The 21,669-nt window shown below is 44.6% G+C and overlaps 1 protein-coding gene and 1 pseudogene across 1 annotated transcript in view; one reads left to right on the top strand and one right to left on the bottom strand.

Annotated features, from left to right (window-relative positions):
* FAM178B (family with sequence similarity 178 member B) overlaps nucleotides 1-21,669 on the top strand; it is an 80,507-nt gene that overhangs the window by 48,145 nt on the left and 10,693 nt on the right. The gene's annotated exons all lie outside the window — the stretch shown is intronic.
* Nucleotides 813-917, bottom strand: LOC138266767 (small nucleolar RNA SNORA64/SNORA10 family; annotated as a pseudogene).

Raw genomic sequence — 21,669 nt, forward strand, 5'->3', positions numbered from 1 at the left:
GTAAAAAATTACCTCCATTGCTAGGGCCAGCATTTTGCTATGGGTGTCCCTTTTGCTGAATCATTACAGACAATATGCCAGTGCCAGAAGTTTGCTAATGCTGCTGTCCAGGAAGTGATGGAAGCCATCAGTGCATGAGAGTGTCAGGGGGTCTGTGAGTAGGTGTGTGACAGTCTGAGTGGGTCTGTGAGTGGGTGCATAACTATCTCAGTGGGTCTGTGAGTGGGTGTGTGAGGGTCTGACTGGGGCTCTGAGTGGGTTTATGAGGGTGTGAGTGGGTGCATAATTATCTGAGTGGGTGCGTGAGGGTCTGACTGGGGCTCTGAGTGGGTTCACGAGGGTCTGAGTGGGTCTGTGAGTGGGTATGTGAGTGTCTGAGTGGGTCTGTGAGTGGGTGCGTAAGTGTCTGAGTGGGTGCGTGAGTGTGAGAAAGTTTGAAACAGATAAAGAGAGAGAGGGAGAGAGAGAGTTTTTTTTAGGCTTTGTTATATGACATACTTAGAATTAGATATTTCTGTACAAATAAAAAATAAAAATTGTATTTGTCATTTAAAAAGAGTAAGAGTAACTTTCAGTATGAGCCTTAAAGATTTGTAGCAAAAAAAATAAAAGACAGGGACACAAGTCTAGCTGGACTTGAACCCTCAATGTGAAGGTCAGCGACCTTCACACTGAGCTATTGCTTTTCAAATTTTTTTTGTCGGACGTTAAAGGGCTATCGAGGGCTCCCCCGCGGTCCCTACATGTTTTTTTTTTTAAACAATCCCTTTATGGGCTATCTGGGACTGTGGGGGAAGCCTCAAGGCCTCCCCCGCAGTCTCATTGCTTCAGCAACCAAAGAGCTGCTTGAAGCAGCAGCTCCGTGGTTGCTGAAGCAAACCTTTTATCTCTGTCCCTGCACACAGAGATGAAAGATTCTGTTTTTGAAAGCAGGACCTGCTTTACAGGTCACGCAGTAAAAAAACGAAGTGTTTGCTGCAAAGCAGCAGCCAAGCCACAGCAAACATGTATGTCCCAGGGCTGGGCATGCCGGGATATAGCAGCAGCCGGCCCTAGTGGGTGGTGATCTCTAGGGCCATCAGTGGCTCCATGAGGGAGGTCACACGGCCCCCCTCTACAAGATATAGCCCCGGCAAAGTGGTGATCACTGGGCCTAAAGGTGGTCTGCAACAGACCCCTTCACTATTTTTTATGTTAGCCCCTGGGAGGTGGAGATCCCGGAGTAGCAGGGGGCATGTGGCCCCCGCGCCAAATACTAAAGAAGCCCAAGGAGGTGGTGGTCTCTGGGGTGGGAGGGGCCGGGCACACCTCCCCTATTTATTTTATATAGCCCCAGGGAGGTAGCAATCCCCGGGCACCTCCCCGGATGCTGGATGGGACCCCGCTTCTTAATTAATTTAAGCCCTGGGGAGGTGGCGGTTCCCGGGGCTCGGGGGGAGGCCAACAGGTCTCCCCCATGCCAATAAATAATTTCACCCTTGGGAGGTGTGACCCCAGGGTGCTGAGGGGGGGGGGGGCGTGCACCCCCGCATATAATTTCCATTTCGCCCCAGCGAGGTAGTGGTCCCTGGGGCTGTGGGAAGGCCAGGAGATCTCCTGCACACACAAAAAAAAATGCCCCCAGGAATTGGCCCACCTGGGGGCTTAATGAACACGAAGCGCGTTGACTGTCAACATAAAACCAGGAGGTGTTGGCTGCTGTCTTGGGACTCGGTTGCCAAGTCCCAGAAAAAAATTGGAAAAAAAAGAAAAGGAGACAAGGTACAGATACCCTGACCCCTTAGCTCTGGTGGTGGGGTCCCAGAGGAACCCCCACCCCAGGGCTAAACAATTTTTTTTTTAATGTTTTCACCCTGATACGTGGCGGGTCCATGGATCCAGCAAAAATGTTTTAAAAACTTGTTGACGCTCCGGCGGCACAAGCCTCTCAGTCATACCTATGAGGCAACTCACAGCCACCCTAAGCGGCTTTGCATGGCCTCTGACCTTACTCTGTGTCAAGGAGGCGTTCCTTAGGGGTTGCAGTGGGTGTTCCCAAGCAACACCCATAGATTTTGACGCTGTCCCAGATTTACAATATCACGTAAACTGGATCAGTGCCAAAACATTACACATGCAGAATGAGAAATGTTTTCATTTCTCCTCATTTGTTCTTCTTTCCATGTGTGTTGCATTATGCTGCACACATGGAAAGATGAAAATATCTCTCAGGATGGTTTTGTTCAGGAAGGTGCCCCTTCCTGCACAAAAACAATCCTGCCTACATTGGCTCTAGGCAGCAATTTGTGCACTAGGGCAAAGGGGAAAGGACAGGAATGCACTGTAATTCATAAATACGATGCATTCCTGCCCTTTTATATTGGGGTAGGGCAGTGTAGAAAGAAGACTTGCACCGCTGCCCCATGCAAATTCCTCATAAATAAGGACCTTTGTTAGTAGCCACACCATTGACCATGCCCCAAAACTCAGTGACCTTTGGTTTGCTAAACACTGTTTCTCATTATTTCCTCACCATAAAAATTATTTGCAGTGGAAACTGGGGATGTTTATGACCGTTGAGGATGAGGAGTACCAGGTTCTAGAAATTTTTGTCAGGAGGGGGTCCTTATGCCTAAAAAGGTTTGAGCGGGTCCCGGCATCAAAAAGTTTGAAGGCCTCTTCCCTAGAGGCCAGTGCTTGGTCTCCACCCAGCTATCTTAAGACAGCTGAGAGGAGAGTTTCAAAGTGCACATGTCACTTTGGCCATCACAAAACAGCCGTCCAACATGTCATGCGCACTTTAGAACATCCAGTCAAGCCACTGCTCCAGTCTTCTGCTGCCACTCAGCAGCAGAAGACACGCCTCGCATGTCTCTAGGCTGGTGTGTGCTGTGCAGATAAAAATAAAATGGCAATGAAATCTTTAAATTGGCATTTTATTTTTGCCTGCGTGGCTTGCAGCGGGTGTGGGGGAGTGATGTTCCCCTGCTCTCAAGAAGAAACCACCACTGCATCCGCTGCATTCTATGCTGTTCAATTGGACCCCACTCCTCTGAGTTACTCTGCACATCATAATTTACAATGCTGCTAAATTATTCATACATCCTTATGCCATGCCACTGCAGCCACTCCACTTTACGCTATTCCACTCTACCTCACTCCACTTTACGCCTCTCCACTGTATGAGACTTCACTATACAGCAATCCACTCTACGCTATTGCACTGTATGTAACACCACTGTACGGCACTCCACTGGACACCCCTCCACTATATGCTATTCCACTCTATGCCATTCTACTGAACATAACTCTACTCCACTCTATTCCACTGTCTGCCACTCTACTGTACAACACTCCACTGTATGCTATTCCACTGTTTGCCAATCCACTGTACGCTACTCCACTGTAGGCCACTGCAGCGTATGGCACTCCACTATATGCAACTTCATTTTATGCTGTTCAACTGGGCCCCACTCCATTGTACACCACTCCACTGTGTGCTGTTACACTCTACCCCACACCACTGTATGCCACTCTGGTCTACACCACTCCATTATATGCCATTCCACTGTACGCTACTGTACTATACACTATTAAACTCTAGGCCACTCCACTGTACAACACTCCATTCTACGTTATTGCACTGTACACAGCTACACTCTAAGCCAGTCCACTCTACGCTATTCTACTGTATGGAACTCCACTCTGGGCCTCTTCAGTGTAACAACTCCATTGCTTGCCACTCTGCTATACGCTACTCCAATATATGCTATTCCACTCTACTCAATTCCACTGAATGCTATTCCACTGAATGCTATTCCACTGTATGCCACTCCACTCTATGCCACTCCACTCTACGCCACTCCTTTCTATGCTATTCCATTGGGCGCCACTCCACTGTACGGCACTCCATTGTATGCTGTTACACTCTATCTCATTCCAGGATACGCCACTCCATTCTACACCACTTCACTGAATGCCACTGCACTGTATGCTACTCCACTATACGCTATTCCAGTCTACACGGCTCTACAGTACACCACTCCACTCTACACTTTTCCACTGTATACTACTCCACTATACGTCACTCCACTCTACACCACTCCAGTATACACCACTCCTTTCTATGCCACTCCACTATAGACTACTTCATTCTACCCCCACTCCACTGTACACTGCTCCAGTCTACACCGTTCCCCTGTACACCACTCCACTCTATGCTATTGTAGTTGACACTATTCCATTCTACGCTATTCTACTCTACGTCACTCCTCTGTACTCCACTCTATGCTATTCCACTCTATGCCGCTCCATTCTACACTATTACACAGTACACAACTTCAGTCTTTGCCCCTCTACTGTATGGTATTCTATTGTACCCCACTCCACTGCATACCACAATACAACACTCCAGTCTAAACCACTTCAGTGTATGTCACTCCACTGTACGCTACTATACTATACACTATTACAATTTATGCCACTCCACTGTACGCTACTATACTATACGCTATTACACTTTATGCCACACCACTGTATGCTACTACACTATATGCAAGTTCACTTTACAGCACTTCACTGTATACCACTCCAGATTATGCTACTTCACTCTACGTTATTGCACTTTTTGCCACTCCACATTGCTCTACTCCACTCTAAGCCACCCCAGTGTACTCCCTCCACTCTATATAACTCCACTCTACAAAACTCTACTACACTCTGTGCAACTCTACTAGACTTTACTACACTCTATCCCTGTACACTCCACTGTCCAAATTTGGACTTGATTCTGTGCCCGTACACTCTTTTGTACAATGCTCACTGTATGACAGTTTCCAACATTGTACTACACAGCACACCATTCTACTGTATGAGACACCTCTCCAATTTATCACAATTTCCTCAATTCTACACTATGCTGCGTCAGTGTATGCCACCCCACTCTACGCGAATTTACTATGCCATACTCCACTCTACGCCACTCCACTGTACACCACTCTAATCTATTCTATTCCACTCTATGCCACTAACTCTTCTATAATCCACTGTACAGAATTCTTGTGTGTGCTATTCCATTGTAAGCTACTCCACTTTAAGGTAATCAACTCTGCACCACTACAGTGTACTCCACTCAACTCTCTACGCCTCTCCACTGTATGACACTTTCCTCCACTGTATATAACTCCACTCCATAAAGGTCTACCACACCTCATGGTAGTCTTCGACATTCTACTCTGCCCTATCATTGTACAATCCATTGTCTAACTCTATACTCCAGCTGTGGCCATACTCTCCAATGTACAATACTCTATTCAACTCTAAGACACTTTTCTATACCACACAACACTCCACTCTACTTATGAAACCTCACTCTAATTTATAACAGTTTATGACCTATGCTACACCAGTACACTCCACGCTACTCTTCGACACACCAATACACTCTGTTGTACTTTACTCCACAGTATGTTACACCACTCCCCTCCACTGTACAAGACTTTACCTCAGTCTACGCTACTATAAAACAATCCACTCTATGCAGCTCTAGTGTTTCATAGACTACTGTACTCTATGCACCACCACACCACAACACTCTACATCACTGTATGCCACTCTCAGACACTTTACTCCTGTCTACACCCCTTCACTCCACTGGACAACACTGTATTATCCTGTATGCCATTGTACAGCACTCTACTCTACTCTACAATACTACAATCCACTATACAACTCTGTACACAACTCTTTGTATGCCACTGCACCCCACTTTACTCCACTCTACTCTGTCACAGTACTCCACTCTACGTCACTCAATGCCGTTGTACTCTATAACACTGTATGTCATTTCCAGGTACTGCACTGTACAACATGTATGTACTGTACAGCATTCCATTCTACGAAAATCAACTAGACTGTATGCCACTCTACTTTACTATAGTCTGCATTACTTTCCAATACAGTAAAACACCCCACTACACTCTACTGTATAACACAGTACTCCAATTTTTGACACTTTACTGTATGCTACAGCATTCCACTCTACTCCCCTCCATGCCACTATAGCCTACAACATGCGACTCCTCTCTATGAAACTTTACTCCAACCTGCACAACTCCACTCCAGTGTACTCCACTCCACTATATTCCACTCTGCTACACTTTATCCCACTCTACGCCACAGTAGTATACTCTGCTCTGCACTGCTCCACTGTTCGACACTCTACTCCACTGTATACAACTCCACTCTACAACACTGTACTACACTCTATGCCACTCCACTCCACTTTAAGCTCAGCCACTCTAAGTCACTGTACTAAACTGTATGACAGTTGACACCATGCCACCCAACTTCTCTCTACCATACCCTACTCCACTATATGACATGGCTCTCCACTCTACAATACTCTCTTCCACCGTACTCCTCGTCACTCCACTTGACAATACTCCACTCAGTAACACTCTACTTCACCCTACTCCACTTTAAAACACTCTACTCCTCTCTATGACAGTTTACAACACCTTGCCACTACACTACATGACACTTTACTACACTGTACGTATGGTACTACACTCTACTACACTCGATTATAATCTACAATGCTCCAATCTATGACTAAAGACTTTGCAACACTCTCCTCCACTGTACTGTACAACACTACACATAATAACTCTTCAATTGCAACACTGGGCTCTGCAATTTTAAACACATTTTTATTAAAAATGTAAAAAGAAAAAAGAAAACATTCAAATTCAATGTAAAGAACCAATCATTAAAACTTAGTTATAGTTAGGAAAACTTCATTTCACTATACAAACCAAGTTTAGACTACACAAACTTTAAAAATTCTAAAGTTATAGGTATAACTTTCATTTACAAATTATCCATCACCTTCCATTTATTAAAAGTAGCGTACCTTGTTACCTCATTACACAGTCTTTTGAGCTTGCTAACCAGACAACCCATATATATATATATATATATATATATATATATATACACATATATAAATATATATATATATATTTATATATATATATATATATATTTATATATATATATATATATATATATATAAAAAAATGCAAAAACTTCCACAGTGAAGACGCACACTCAGGAATTCACAAAAGCTAATAGTATTTATTAACACAATATATATATATATTTATATTTCTTCTTGGCCACACCAGCCGGGATCGGTGCATGGCTACGGGTGCAGTACCCGTAATTATATGACACAGCAAAAGAACTTTAACGTTTTAAATCCCAGCACTCCAGATAGCTCCAATAGTTGTTTAATAGCTCACATCAATGGCAACGCGTTTTAACCATTACGGTCTTCTTCATAGCCAGTTGCGAAGCTGGCCTGGGCAGGTTTTGGGGTCCCTGAAGATGGAGAAACATTTGTTGTAGTTAGGAAAACTTTATTTATCCTTTCTATACAACCAAACTTAAAAGTCACTATAGTTATACCTTAAATGTAATTTACGCACCATGTGTAAATTATTATAACTCACACATCTCCATAGACAGTGTATTCAACTCAGTAGCCACACTACATTAACTATAATTGAAAGTTGGTGCAAATAATTTTTAAAAGCAGGCAGGGACCACTGTCTACTTTAAAAAAATTAAACTTAAACATTTCATTTTTTGCTTTTTAAATACTTTCTGTTTTCCTCTAAGGAAAAAGGGGCTGCATTTAAAAAACAAAACATGATTACATTATTAAAAATCAGTCACAGACATGGTGAGCTTCTGACCCTAGCATGACCACCATCTCTATGATGGCTGCAATTCCTAATGGGTCACAAAATGCACACTACCTCATTAATATTCATAAGGTAGGTAGAGTTGTGACCCAATAGGAATCACTAAATAAAACTTAATGTGTTTTATACATTTGGAATTGCAATTTCCTAATTGTGTTTTGCAGAAAATCACAATTAATCGGTATTCCTAAAATGTGTACATATGGCTGTGAATTACTATATTGTGAACTATGCACTGTTGTGACTAAAGCCTTCACTGTTTTATACAGTTCATTTTACCACATCCTTAGCTATGCAGTAACAAGTGTAATAATGAAATTGTTCAATGCTGTGAGGTCCTTCTTCACAAAACGTACCGTATGCATATAACTTGGCTCATGTTTGAAGATTTGTCAACCTTTCCTGGGAACCACTCATTCTCAAGCAGAACATACTTCACTGACCCCCTAAACCATCATGCACACAACACTTACAGCCAGTGCTTGAAATGGAAAAATTAAAGTGCAGGTACTCTGTGCCAGAGTACCTGCTTGTTTCCGAGAAGTGCCGGTACTCTCCAATTAAAAGTATTGCGTTTTTCTTGAGATGTGCCGGTACTCTCCCTCTCCAAATAAAAAAGTGCCAGTACTCAGTACCGGACAGTACCGGCCCATTTAAAGCACTGCTTACAGCATAACACCAACTAGCGCCTGAGAAAGGTTAGCGTAAACGTACCACACCTTCACATGCACAACTCTACATCGCAGTGATCTGTCCCTGTAGCCATGCACGCCTAGAACATACTCCGCATTCGCTAAGCAATGCATAAACAATCATCTAGCTCAAATGAAAAGCCGAAAAAGACCTCGCAAGTCCTTCTATACACAAAAGACACTAAAAAAACATTTATGAAGGTTAAGCTAATTTTAATTTTACATTAATCATAACAAACTTTACTACGCTAAACATTCAACAACTCTGCTAATCACGTGCTACCAAACGAAATATGCAGCAGATGAATGGAATTCCCAGAAGTATACACAACAGCGCCCAGATTATCAACCTGCTACTTCGTCATGCTAATGATAGAGGCCCTTATAGGAACGCTCAAAACATAATATAACGCTACAAAGCTATTAGTGAAAACGTGTATGTGTGTCTTTTGTGGTGTTGCTAACATATATTTTGAGCCCTATGCGGAGTTTCCCTAGGATCTGAGTTCAGGATCTGAGTTCAGGATCTGAGTTCAAGCCATGGTCTAAGCCTAATCCTCCTGCACCACAGGTGTGCACAACCTGTGCCCATGAAGAATGGGCTCTGAGCACAGGTCGCACTGTGCTCCTAGTGCTCGTGCCCTGACATGCTCAGGGAACCGAATGTGGTCTTCCGCGATGCCAGTACCTCACCACATTAGCTGCTGGGCATAGGGCAAGGCTTTTGGCCCTGCCCTTCTTAGTATCATCACATACAATCAGACCTTCATATTTCTAATTCACTTTTTGAAAAACAGACAACTTTCAGAAAGCAGGTATTGTGAGAAGGTAGCCTCTTTCTAGCCTTGTTACCCCCACTTTTGGCCTGTTTGTGAGTGTATGTCAGGGTGTTTGTCACTGTTTTCACTGTCTCACTGGGATCCTGATAGCCAGGCCTCAGTGCTCATAGTGAAAACACTATGTTTTCAGTATGGTTGTTATGTGTCACTGGGATCCTGCTAGTCAGGACCCCAGTGCTCATAGGTTTGTGGCCTATATGTATGTGTCACTGGGACCCTGTCACACAGGGCCCCAGTGCTCATAGGTGTGCATGTATATGTTCCCTGTGTGGTGCCTAACTGTCTCACTGAGGCTCTGCTAACCAGAACCTCAGTGGTTATGCTCTCTCATTACTTTCAAATTGTCACTAACAGGCTAGTGACCAATTTTACCAATTTACATTGGCTTACTGGAACACCCTTATAATTCCCTAGTATATGGTACTGAGGTACCCAGGGTATTGGGGTTCCAGGAGATCCCTATGGGCTGCAGCATTTCTTTTGCCACCCATAGGGAGCTCTGACAATTCTTACACAGGCCTGCCACAGCAGCCTGAGTGAAATAACGTCCACGTTATTTCACAGCCATTTTACACTGCACTTAAGTAACTTATAAGTCACCTATATGTCTAACCTTTACCTGGTAAAGGTTAGGTGCAAAGTTACTTAGTGTGAGGGCACCCTGGCACTAGCCAAGGTGCCCCCACATTGTTCAGAGACAATTCCCTGAACTTTGTGAGTGCGGGGACACCATTACACGCGTGCACTACATATAGGTCACTACCTATATGTAGCTTCACCATGGTAACTCCGAATATGGCCATGTAACATGTCTATGATCATGGAATTGCCCCCTCTATGCCATCCTGGCATTGTTGGTACAATTCCATGATCCCAGTGGTCTGTAGCACAGACCCTGGTACTGCCAAACTGCCCTTCCTGGGGTTTCACTGCAGCTGCTGCTGCTGCCAACCCCTCAGACAGGCATCTGCCCTCCTGGGGTCCAGCCAGGCCTGGCCCAGGATGGCAGAACAAAGAACTTCCTCTGAGAGAGGGTGTGACACCCTCTCCCTTTGGAAAATGGTGTGAAGGCAGGGGAGGAGTAGCCTCCCCCAGCCTCTGGAAATGCTTTCTTGGGCACAGATGTGCCCAATTCTGCATAAGCCAGTCTACACCGGTTCAGGGACCCCTTAGCCCCTGCTCTGGCGCGAAACTGGACAAAGGAAAGGGGAGTGACCACTCCCCTGACCTGCACCTCCCCTGGGAGGTGTCCAGAGCTCCGCCAGTGTGCTCCAGACCTCTGCCATCTTGGAAACAGAGGTGCTGCTGGCACACTGGACTGCTCTGAGTGGCCAGTGCCACCAGGTGACGTCAGAGACTCCTGCTGATAGGCTCCTTCAGGTGTTAGTAGCCTTTCCTCTCTCCTAGGTAGCCAAACCCTCTTTTCTGGCTATTTAGGGTCTCTGTCTCTGGGGAAACTTTAGATAACGAATGCATGAGCTCAGCCGAGTTCCTCTGCATCTCCCTCTTCACCTTCTGATAAGGAATCGACCGCTGACCGCGCTGGAAGCCTGCAAACCTGCAACATAGTAGCAAAGATGACTACTGCAACTCTGTAACGCTGATCCTGCCGCCTTCTCGACTGTTTTCCTGCTTGTGCATGCTGTGGGGGTAGTCTGCCTCCTCTCTGCACCAGAAGCTCCGAAGAAATCTCCCGTGGGTCGACGGAATCTTCCCCCTGCAACCGCAGGCACCAAAAAGCTGCATTTCCGGTCCCTTGGGTCTCCTCTCAGCACGACGAGCGAGGTCCCTCGAATCCAGCGACACCGTCCAAGTGACCCCCACAGTCCAGTGACTCTTCAGCCCAAGTTTGGTGGAGGTAAGTCCTTGCCTCACCTCGCTGGGCTGCATTGCTGGGAACCGCGACTTTGCAAGCTACTCCGGCCCCTGTGCACTTCCGGCGGAAATCCTTCGTGCACAGCCAAGCCTGGGTCCACGGCCCTCTAACCTGCATTGCACGACTTTCTAAGTTGGTCTCCGGCGACGTGGGACTCCTTTGTGCAACTTCGGCGAGCACCGTTTCACGCATCCTCGTAGTGCCTGTTTCTGGCACTTCTCCGGGTGCTACCTGCTTCAGTGAGGTCTCTTTGTCTTGCTCGACGTCCCCTCTCTCTTCAGGTCCAATTTGCGACCTCCTGGTCCCTCCTGGGCCCCAGCAGCGTCCAAAAACGCCAAACGCACGATTTGCGTGTAGCAAGGCTTGTTGGCGTCCATCCGGCGGGAAAACACTTCTGCACGACTCTCCAAGGCGTGGGGGATCCATCCTCCAAAGGGGAAGTCTCTAGCCCTTGTCGTTCCTGCAGTATTCACAGTTCTTCAGCCTAGTAAGAGCTTCTTTGCACCAACCGCTGGCATTTCTTGGGCATCTGCCCATCTCCGAGTTGCTTGTGACTTTTGGACTTGGTCCCCTTGTTCCACAGGTACCCTCAGTCAGGAATCCATCGTTGTTGCATTGCTGATTTGTGTTTTCCTTGCATTTTCCCTCTAACACGACTATTTTGTCCTTAGGGGAACTTTAGTGCACTTTGCCCTCACTTTTCAGGGTCTTGGGGAGGGTTATTTTTCTAACTCTCACTATTTTCTAATAGTCCCAGCGACCCTCTACAAGGTCACATAGGTTTGGGGTCCATTCGTGGTTCGCATTCCACTTCTGGAGTATATGGTTTGTGTTGCCCCTATCCCTATGTTTCCCCATTGCATCCTATTGTAACTATACATTGTTTGCACTGTTTTCTAAGACTATACTGCATATTTTTGCTATTGTGTATATATATCTTGTGTATATTTCCTATCCTCTCACTGAGGGTACACTCTAAGATACTTTGGCATATTGTCATAAAAATAAAGTACCTTTATTTTTAGTATAACTGTGTATTGTGTTTTCTTATGATATTGTGCATATGACACTAAGTGGTACTGTAGTAGCTTCACACGTCTCCTAGTTCAGCCTAAGCTGCTCTGCTAAGCTACCATTATCTATCAGCCTAAGCTGCTAGACACCCTATACACTAATAAGGGATACCTGGGCCTGGTGCAAGGTGTAAGTACCCCTTGGTACTCACTACAAGCCAGTCCAGCCTCCTACAGGTATTACTGGAAATAATGATTTCCTTAAGCTGGAAAGGGAAGTTCATGGGGTCCGTAATCTTTGATAAACCCAGCCCTGAAGTTAACGTGTTACTGGTGAGTAACTTTTCTTCCTAATGGATACCTTCCATACTTCCTTGCCTGAGCATCCCCAAGGCGCCAGGACAAGATCCAGATTTGTTTTCAGCAGTACCCTTCTTCAGTGCCAGCAGGGCTTCACCATGTATCAGAGTCTCCACAGCTGACAATATTACCGCCAATATGAATACACCATACAACACTAGTAACACTTCCATTTTTTTTCTGTGGACAAGAGATGCGAAACCAGAGTTGTCGAGTTTTCATCTTTTTGCTACCTTGACATAAAAAATGTACAAACTATTTTTTATCAATAACCGATATCCACAACAAGCACCTTAGCTGTTTGGTTAGCGCTCATGATGCTGCTAAGTGTTATCTCGTGTTTTCGTGCAGCCTACAGTGCTAAGAGATGTGGAATTGCAAATTATTTTGCATACTGCCAAATCCAAATCGAGACCCTATCAAATTAGGTAGTCTAATGAGAAGAAGCACCAGAAGCAAAAATAAACGTATCTTTCTCTCATAGAGAACGATGAAAGAGGAATGCTATGGAATAGTTAGAGTTGTCGTCTTCGGAGTTGGTACCTATCCTGGAGAATTTTCAGCCCAGATCAGTGATAAGAGTTCCTTCCCCTGGGATGACATTGTATAAGGTCAATGGGGGTTATTACAACTTTGGAGGAGGTGTTAATCCGTCCCAAAAGTGACGGTAAAGTGACGGATATACCACCAGCCGTATTACGAGTCCATTATATCCTATGGAACTCGTAATACGGCTGGTGGTGTATCCGTCACATTTGGGACAGATTAACACCTCCTCCAAAGTTGTAATAACCCCCAATATCTTTAAAACTATGCTGGCAATTTGTGCTACACAGCAGCCTTATGGAATCACTATAGTGGCGGAGACGCATACCAGCAGCCAGGTTATATAAGTAGTTGGGGGTTTATGTCTGGCCTTGGATTCGTTTGAGAAAAACAATTGGTGGGTTCACTACTTATTATACAAAGCCTGTACTGACAGTGAAATTAACTTTGCGAATAATGTCGGGCTCAGCATCTATGAAATTGGAGTCTTCATCTAAGACTCCAGTGACAGAGTCGTCTTAAAAGACTTAGGGCCTGATTTATGAAAAGTTAGTGCCGCCTTTACGTAGTTTTTTGATGCAAAAGCAGTGCAAACTTACAAAATATAATTATATTTTGTAAGTTTGCGCTGGTTTTGCATCAAGTTTGCGCTGCTTTTGCGTAAAAAAAATACAAAAAAGTTTGTGCCACTTTTGCGTCAAAAAATGACATAAAGGCGGCGCTAACGTTTCATAAATCAGGCCCTAAGACTCAAACATGTGCTTTTTTAAAGGAGGATGTGATTCCACAAAAGTCTGTGATTGCATTGCAACAGATTTTTAAGGGCTTTGATAACCTTTTTGGCATAGATTCAAATGCTCTCAAATTTAAACGTTCTTACCCTGAGCAAGTTGAGGATGACTTTCAAGAGACGGTGAAATTGTTGCCTTCTGCTCATTTTGATGACAATATGTATATAGATATACAGAATGCCAGTGGTCTTGTAATTTCTCTAGTTTATTTTTTTCTCAGCTGCAATGAGAAAAACAGATTTGGTTTTAGATGTCAGTCTTCACGCTGTGGAGCAAAAGTCTAATTTCTTTATTGAGATAATAATTGCAAAGCTGTTAGTGACGTGCACTGTACCTATACGGACACCACCCCAGCACACTAACATCAATTCTTTTCTTTCTGTGCAAATCTGGAAAGGCTACCTCAGTCATATTTTGACTTCCTTTTTTCGACTTCTGTCAATATGTTTTGAGTATTCTTGCTCCCAGTGTGTCTTAGGGATGTTCCCTAAGACACCTGTAAGTTTTAAGTCCTTTGGAGCCTGTCAGAGGCAAATGCCTATACCTGACCCCTCACTTGGCTTGCCTATTGTGCCTGGAAACGGACCATGGCTCCACGGCCTTCCCTGACTTCAGTGCAATAAACACCAAAGGCGTCCAGGAGCATGCGTTGAAGCTCCTGGTCGATCAGCATCAAACGACTCTGTACCGCACTAGGTGCCAGTGAACCTGGAAGGTCACGGGTCCACTCTCAAAGTCGTTCCCCTCGGTCCCCATCAAGTTCAAAATCTTTGTCAAGTAAATCCCACAGAAGAAAATCATGAAGTTCTAAGTCAACACGTCAGCCCAAAATCTTTGTCAAGTAAGTCCCACAAGAAGAAGACCAAGAAGTCAAAGCATTCTTTGACTTCACTGCATCAGCCCAAGTATCAAACGAGGTGCAGAAACAACAACATAAATCTAGGTCCTGCGCCCACGCTTCCACTGCAGTGCCTGAGTCCACTTCCACCCTCCCAGATTTTCCTAGAGCGAGCCTCACCCAATTGAAAGAATTCTTTGAGGATATGCACCGCATCTGTGGACGAACCACCCACTCTGGAGCGTTTTCAGGTCCCCATATGTTTGAAAGGTACTTTGGCTGGAATCCTGCTGGTGTGTTTGACCTCAGTGCCAATCGGGTCCTTTAGATCTGTTCCCAAATCTGGACTGGCTCTAGTCGTCCAGTGGTGCCATTCCTGGCATTGCCAACACCCATCGGTCGTGCTGAACCCACTGTAATTCTCAACTCCTATTTGGAGCCAGACTGGCATCGTCTGTCAACTCCGGCGCTGGCCAGACCAAGATCTTTCAGTTGTGGGGCAGTAAGGGTGAGAGGTGCCGCTCTTCTAGACAGTAGACATGTGGTTTAAACAGAATAGATAAGTGAGAGTAAAGTCCGGTGCAGAATGGCCCGGTGCCTTATTGCCCGGTAGGCACCAAAACGGGTACTAGGAGTACCCTAGAGCAAAAATGGGAAAACATTGGCCACAGCACACAGAGAGTAATGTCCAACAGTAAGGCAGAAAAAGATATTCCTGGTGTGGTTCCGAGAGTTGAGGGAAGTATAAAGTTGAAACGAGTCTCAAATTCTGTTTGCAGATGGTGTCTTTATTCGTAGGTGCTTAGAAAGCATTGAGTCATCGTGGAGATACAGCCAACACGTGTTTCGTCACACAAGTGACTTTATCAAGGCTGTAATAAAGTAATGACAGCAAACATTGGATACATATGTGTGTATTGGAATCTGGTGTGAAACCAGAAAGCGTTCTGATTATGTAAGTGAGTAAGTGATTAACATGGCTTTAGAGGTGAGTGGTAGTGGGGTCAAATAACAGCACCGTGATCAAGTTTTAAAGTTGGTCTATAAAAACAAAATGTTGGAGAGTAATAGAGTATATGCAATTTGAAGCAGTGTGAGCATGCAATTGTTGTGCAATAGGGAGAAACTTAAAAGTCTACGAGAAATGCAGGAGAGAAAGTAGAAAAGATAAAGGGGAGATACGGCTAAATGCAAGTTTAGAAAAAAGAAACAGTAATGAAGGCGGTGAGCCCAGAGGGCATAACAGAAGGGTGAGAGTCATACCTGGGACAGCAAGCTCAAGTAGGTTTGGTGGTGGTGTGTAGTAGTGAAGTATAGGTGGGCTGGAGAGAAAGTGAGTGAGATGGATCAGAGAAAAGGAGAGAAATAGAATGGGATAAGTAATCGTGTGTGACAGGATAGTTGGGAAAACGTAGAGAGCTAAAAAATGTAAAGGTAAGGTGATAAGAAGGAAAAAGGTGGGGAAAAATGTAAAGGTAAGGCGATAAGAAGGAAAAAGGTGAGGAAAAGTTGGATTAGAGAGAAAGGAAAATCTATATAAATAGAAGAAAGATAAGAATGGTCAGTGAGAACATACCTGAGTAAATGGTAAAGAACTGAAATAGGTATGGCTGCGCCAGGCAGCTGCAGGTGCGTGTGTAAAAGGCTTGCATGAAATCGAAGATATGAGAAGGCCCTGATAAGCCTATAAAATGACCTAAAGTGGTAACAGGGAAGAAAATAGGTATATAAAGCGAGGGCAGGATTTTAAAAAAGAGTAAACGCAATAAAAGCCGGTGAATGAATATCCAGTTTAAATAAGCGGTTGGTAATTGGTGATTTAAGGTAAAAAGAATTAATTGTTGCGTCTGAGTAAGAGTCACACCGGTATAAAGACACAGAATCGGGGTGTACGGTGGCCCCAAAATGAACAAGTCACGGTTGGGAGAATGCAAAAAATATAACACGGGTCGTGGTGAGCGGCTGGTGAGGGCTCGACACACGTGAGTCTAATTAATTAAAAATGACCGCAGGGGCGAGGGCGTGCACTAAATAACGGTGAGAAAATCACTGAGAGAAAGGATAAAGTGCGAGTCTCGATCGTAAGGCGAGGTAAGTGATAAGCACATTGAAGTGACTGTTGCCCGTGAAGAGGAGCGTAGGGGTGTGGGTATAACTAGAGTGATTAGGGGGGAAAAGGAACGCTTAAAACATGGAGAAATAGAAGCGATTCTCGTTCTTAGGAAATATCTAGCAAAATGCGTTAACTAGTGGCAGTGAGGACCGCGTTACGATGAGCGTGGCGAAGGCGAGTTGGGAACTTACCGAGTAGTAGCGTAGTGGTGAGCTGTCCGGTAAACGCGAGATCGAGTGATGATCTGCGAGGGGAAATACTAGTAGATTAAGTAGGAGGCAGAGGTGCAGTTGACATGGAAAAGGGACTAAGTTAAATAAGCTGCACTGACGACCCTCTTTGGTGTGACTGGGCTGAAAGGGTGAAAGCGACGGCCATCTTGAATGTAAATCGGAGAAAATGTGACACCATATAATAGGAAAAGCATAAACAGTAGAAACGTTAGTAAGGGTTCGACAGTGACTCTGTTGATGCTGGGCACCGAGAAGGTGCCTGGAGAACCGGAGAAGAGGATAGAATCAAGACATAAGAGAGTGACAGTGTGATTGTGTCCAAGGATATAATAGGTGTGTAATGTTACACTACTGCACTATACAGTTGTGATGGTAAATGAGACCAACAAGAGGTAGAGGCAATGAAGTGTAGTAGGTAGGTGCAACAGTTGAGCCATATGCATAGAAACATGTATACATCAGTGGGATATACAGTAGTCCTCAGTATTATACAGTGTTTGGGAAATATTAGTCAACAGTATAAGAGCCATTCATATTTGTTACAATGAAAAGAAACAGAAAATATATAGTTCTTTGTATTGAATGTGTTCTCAGTGTAGTGAGTGGGTGTAGCAGTTCACACCCATTGCATAAAAACATGTGTTTATTAATGGGATATACAATAGTTCACAGTATTGTTAATGTTTAGGAAATATTAGTAATAGTTGTAAGAGCCCTTCACATGTGTCGTCGTGAGGAGATAAGTATATAGCACTAAGATGGTACACAGTGGTCCACAGTATTACTAGAGTTAGGAAATATTAGGTAACGGTATGTGAGCGAATCTCATGCGTCGCAGTGACAAGTTACAACAATCAAATCAGTATATGTGGACGTACTGTACATGCGCAATGGAAAATCAAATTATAGAAATAGAGACCATGAAGTACAGTAAGTATAGTAGTTAACACAATTTGTGTAAGCGCATACATGTACCAATAAGAAATACAGTAGTGCACAATATTAGTGAAAACAGGCAATGCTAATGTGTATACTGTAGACAGGAGGAATGGCGAATCATGCGAGAAAAAAGTGAAGTTCACGATCCGTGTTCAAGCCTAGTTCAACTGCGCGAAGCTTTATGATCCATTTAGATTCGCATCTACGTAGATCCCTGGTTCTATCTCCCCATCTTGGTGAATTGGGAACTTGAGTGATGCCATGGAATCTAAGGCTCAGGAGATCCTGCTCCCCGTGCGATGTGTTGAAATGGACAGCCATAGGATAGCTGATGTTAGCATTCCTGATGGCTCTGACATGTTCCTGAATACGTTCTTTTAGTGGGCGTATTGAACTGCCAACATAGATCAGACCACATACACATATCAGACAGTAGACAGTGAACTTCGTGTTGCAATTCATGAAAGTCTTGATGTGATGCGTGGTCACGGTGTTGTAGGAAAAGGAAGTGGTTTTGTTAAGGGCTAGTTGGCAAGAGATACAGCAACCACATTTGTAAAAACCATTTGGTTTCGCGGGAATCCACCCTGTGGATGGTGTCAGAGGTGTGGGACAGAGAAAGCTCGGGCACAGAATGTTCCTAAGGGTCCGACCTCTGCTGTGTACAATGGTAGGAGACCCTCCTATTGAGTCTTTGAGGCAAGTGTCCAACCTTAACAGATGCCAGTGTTTCTTGAGAATACGTAGCACATCCTTACTTGCAGGGCTGTATTGGGTAATGAAAGAGACCGGTCTGCTGTTGGAGAGACCCTGAGCCACTGGTTCTTTGCGGTTCTTAATCAGTAAATCGTGTTGGTTTTTGTTACATATACGTTTTCTGGCCGCCGAGATGAGTTTGTTGGTATACCCTCTAGTTTGAAAACGGTAAGTCAGGTTCTTAAGCTCCTGTTTAAAGATGTCATTGTCAGTGCAGTTGCGCCGAATTCTAACCATTTCGCCGTATGGGATGGCCCTAATCTGTGAAAGGGGGTGGGCGCTGTGAGCATGTAGTACAGAATTGCAGGCGGTGGGTTTCCTGTACAGTCTAGACATGATCTTGTTGTCGGTGATGTACAAAAGCAAGTCGAGGAACTCGATTTTGGTCGTGTCCATTTTGTGAGTGAAAACTAAGTTAAAATCATTGGTGTTAAGGTGTTTGATGAGTATATTGAGATCCGAGACATTGCCAGTCCAGATAGCTAGAATATCATCAATATATCTACCCCAATACAGGATATGTTCAGTAAGATCAGGCGGGCAGTTGGACCATAGGTGTTTTTTCTCAAATTGACCCATGTAGAGATTGGCATATGAAGGGGAGAATTTAGCTCCCATGGCTACACCTTGACACTGTCGGTACCATCTACCATCATGTAAGAATACATTGTTCTCTAGTACCAACCGTGTGAGGTCAAGCAGCATACGTGTGTGATCAAATAGTGTGGCATCTCGGGTATTGAGCGTACGTTGGAGCATTTCCAGTCCCCTTTCCAGGGGGATGGATGTGTAAAGAGAACTAACGTCGAGGCAGACAAACATAAAGTCTTCTGACCAATCAATGTTTGGCTCAAACCCAATTCCATGTTTGTCCCCACGCTACCGCCAGACAATCACATTGACGTCTTCTACCAAGCCGTCAGTACGGAACTCTATAACCTAGAGGACAAAAGGAGCACACGCACCCACAGACCTTCCAACAATCTCAACTCCGAGGAACTGCGTGCGCTGCATAAACTCTCCATATGTCCAGATATAGTTATCAGGGAGGCTGACAAAGGGGGCAATGTCGTCGTCATGAACAGGAGTGACTATGTTGCAGAAATAGACAGACAACTCAATGACACCCAGGCCTACTCTCTACTACCAAGTAACCCTCTTTCCAACATTACCAGCATGATCAAAAAGAAATTGACATTTTGGAGAAATCACTGTCTCCTGACTGACTTAGAATACAGATTTCTGTACATCGAGGCGCCCCGGGCTCCTTGTATATACATCTTACCAAAAGTCCATAAGCCAGGGGGCTTTCCTCCTGGCAGACCCATTATCTCAGGGATTGGTTCACCTACGGAACACATCTCTGAGTACATTGACTCCTTTCTCCAACCCTTGGTTCATAACCTTCCGTCCTACATACAGGACACCCGTGACTTGTTGTGTCAATTGGAAGACATTGATTGGTCAGAAGACTTTATGTTTGTCTGCCTCGACGTTAGTTCTCTTTACACATCCATCCCCCTGGAAAGGGGACTGGAAATGCTCCAACGTACGCTCAATACCCGAGATGCCACACTATTTGATCACACACGTATGCTGCTTGACCTCACACGGTTGGTACTAGAGAACAATGTATTCTTACATGATGGTAGATGGTACCGACAGTGTCAAGGTGTAGCCATGGGAGCTAAATTCTCCCCTTCATATGCCAATCTCTACATGGGTCAATTTGAGAAAAAACACCTATGGTCCAACTGCCCGCCTGATCTTACTGAACATATCCTGTATTGGGGTAGATATATTGATGATATTCTAGCTATCTGGACTGGCAATGTCTCGGATCTCAATATACTCATCAAACACCTTAACACCAATGATTTTAACTTAGTTTTCACTCACAAAATGGACACGACCAAAATCGAGTTCCTCGACTTGCTTTTGTACATCACCGACAACAAGATCATGTCTAGACTGTACAGGAAACCCACCGCCTGCAATTCTGTACTACATGCTCACAGCGCCCACCCCCTTTCACAGATTAGGGCCATCCCATACGGCGAAATGGTTAGAATTCGGCGCAACTGCACTGACAATGACATCTTTAAACAGGAGCTTAAGAACCTGACTTACCGTTTTCAAACTAGAGGGTATACCAACAAACTCATCTCGGCGGCCAGAAAACGTATATGTAACAAAAACCAACACGATTTACTGATTAAGAACCGCAAAGAACCAGTGGCTCAGGGTCTCTCCAACAGCAGACCGGTCTCTTTCATTACCCAATACAGCCCTGCAAGTAAGGATGTGCTACGTATTCTCAAGAAACACTGGCATCTGTTAAGGTTGGACACTTGCCTCAAAGACTCAATAGGAGGGTCTCCTACCATTGTACACAGCAGAGGTCGGACCCTTAGGAACATTCTGTGCCCGAGCTTTCTCTGTCCCACACCTCTGACACCATCCACAGGGTGGATTCCCGCAAAACCAAATGGTTTTTACAAATGTGGTTGCTGTATCTCTTGCCAACTAGCCCTTAACAAAACCACTTCCTTTTCCTACAACACCGTGACCACGCATCACATCAAGACTTTCATGAATTGCAACACGAAGTTCACTGTCTACTGTCTGATATGTGTATGTGGTCTGATCTATGTTGGCAGTTCAATACGCCCACTAAAAGAACGTATTCAGGAACATGTCAGAGCCATCAGGAATGCTAACATCAGCTATCCTATGGCTGTCCATTTCAACACATCGCACGGGGAGCAGGATCTCCTGAGCCTTAGATTCCATGGCATCACTCAAGTTCCCAATTCACCAAGATGGGGAGATAGAACCAGGGATCTACGTAGATGCGAATCTAAATGGATCATAAAGCTTCGCGCAGTTGAACTAGGCTTGAACACGGATCGTGAACTTCACTTT

Source organism: Pleurodeles waltl, chromosome 11, assembly GCF_031143425.1.
Source record: "Pleurodeles waltl isolate 20211129_DDA chromosome 11, aPleWal1.hap1.20221129, whole genome shotgun sequence".
In the NCBI taxonomy this organism is placed as follows: domain Eukaryota; kingdom Metazoa; phylum Chordata; class Amphibia; order Caudata; family Salamandridae; genus Pleurodeles; species Pleurodeles waltl.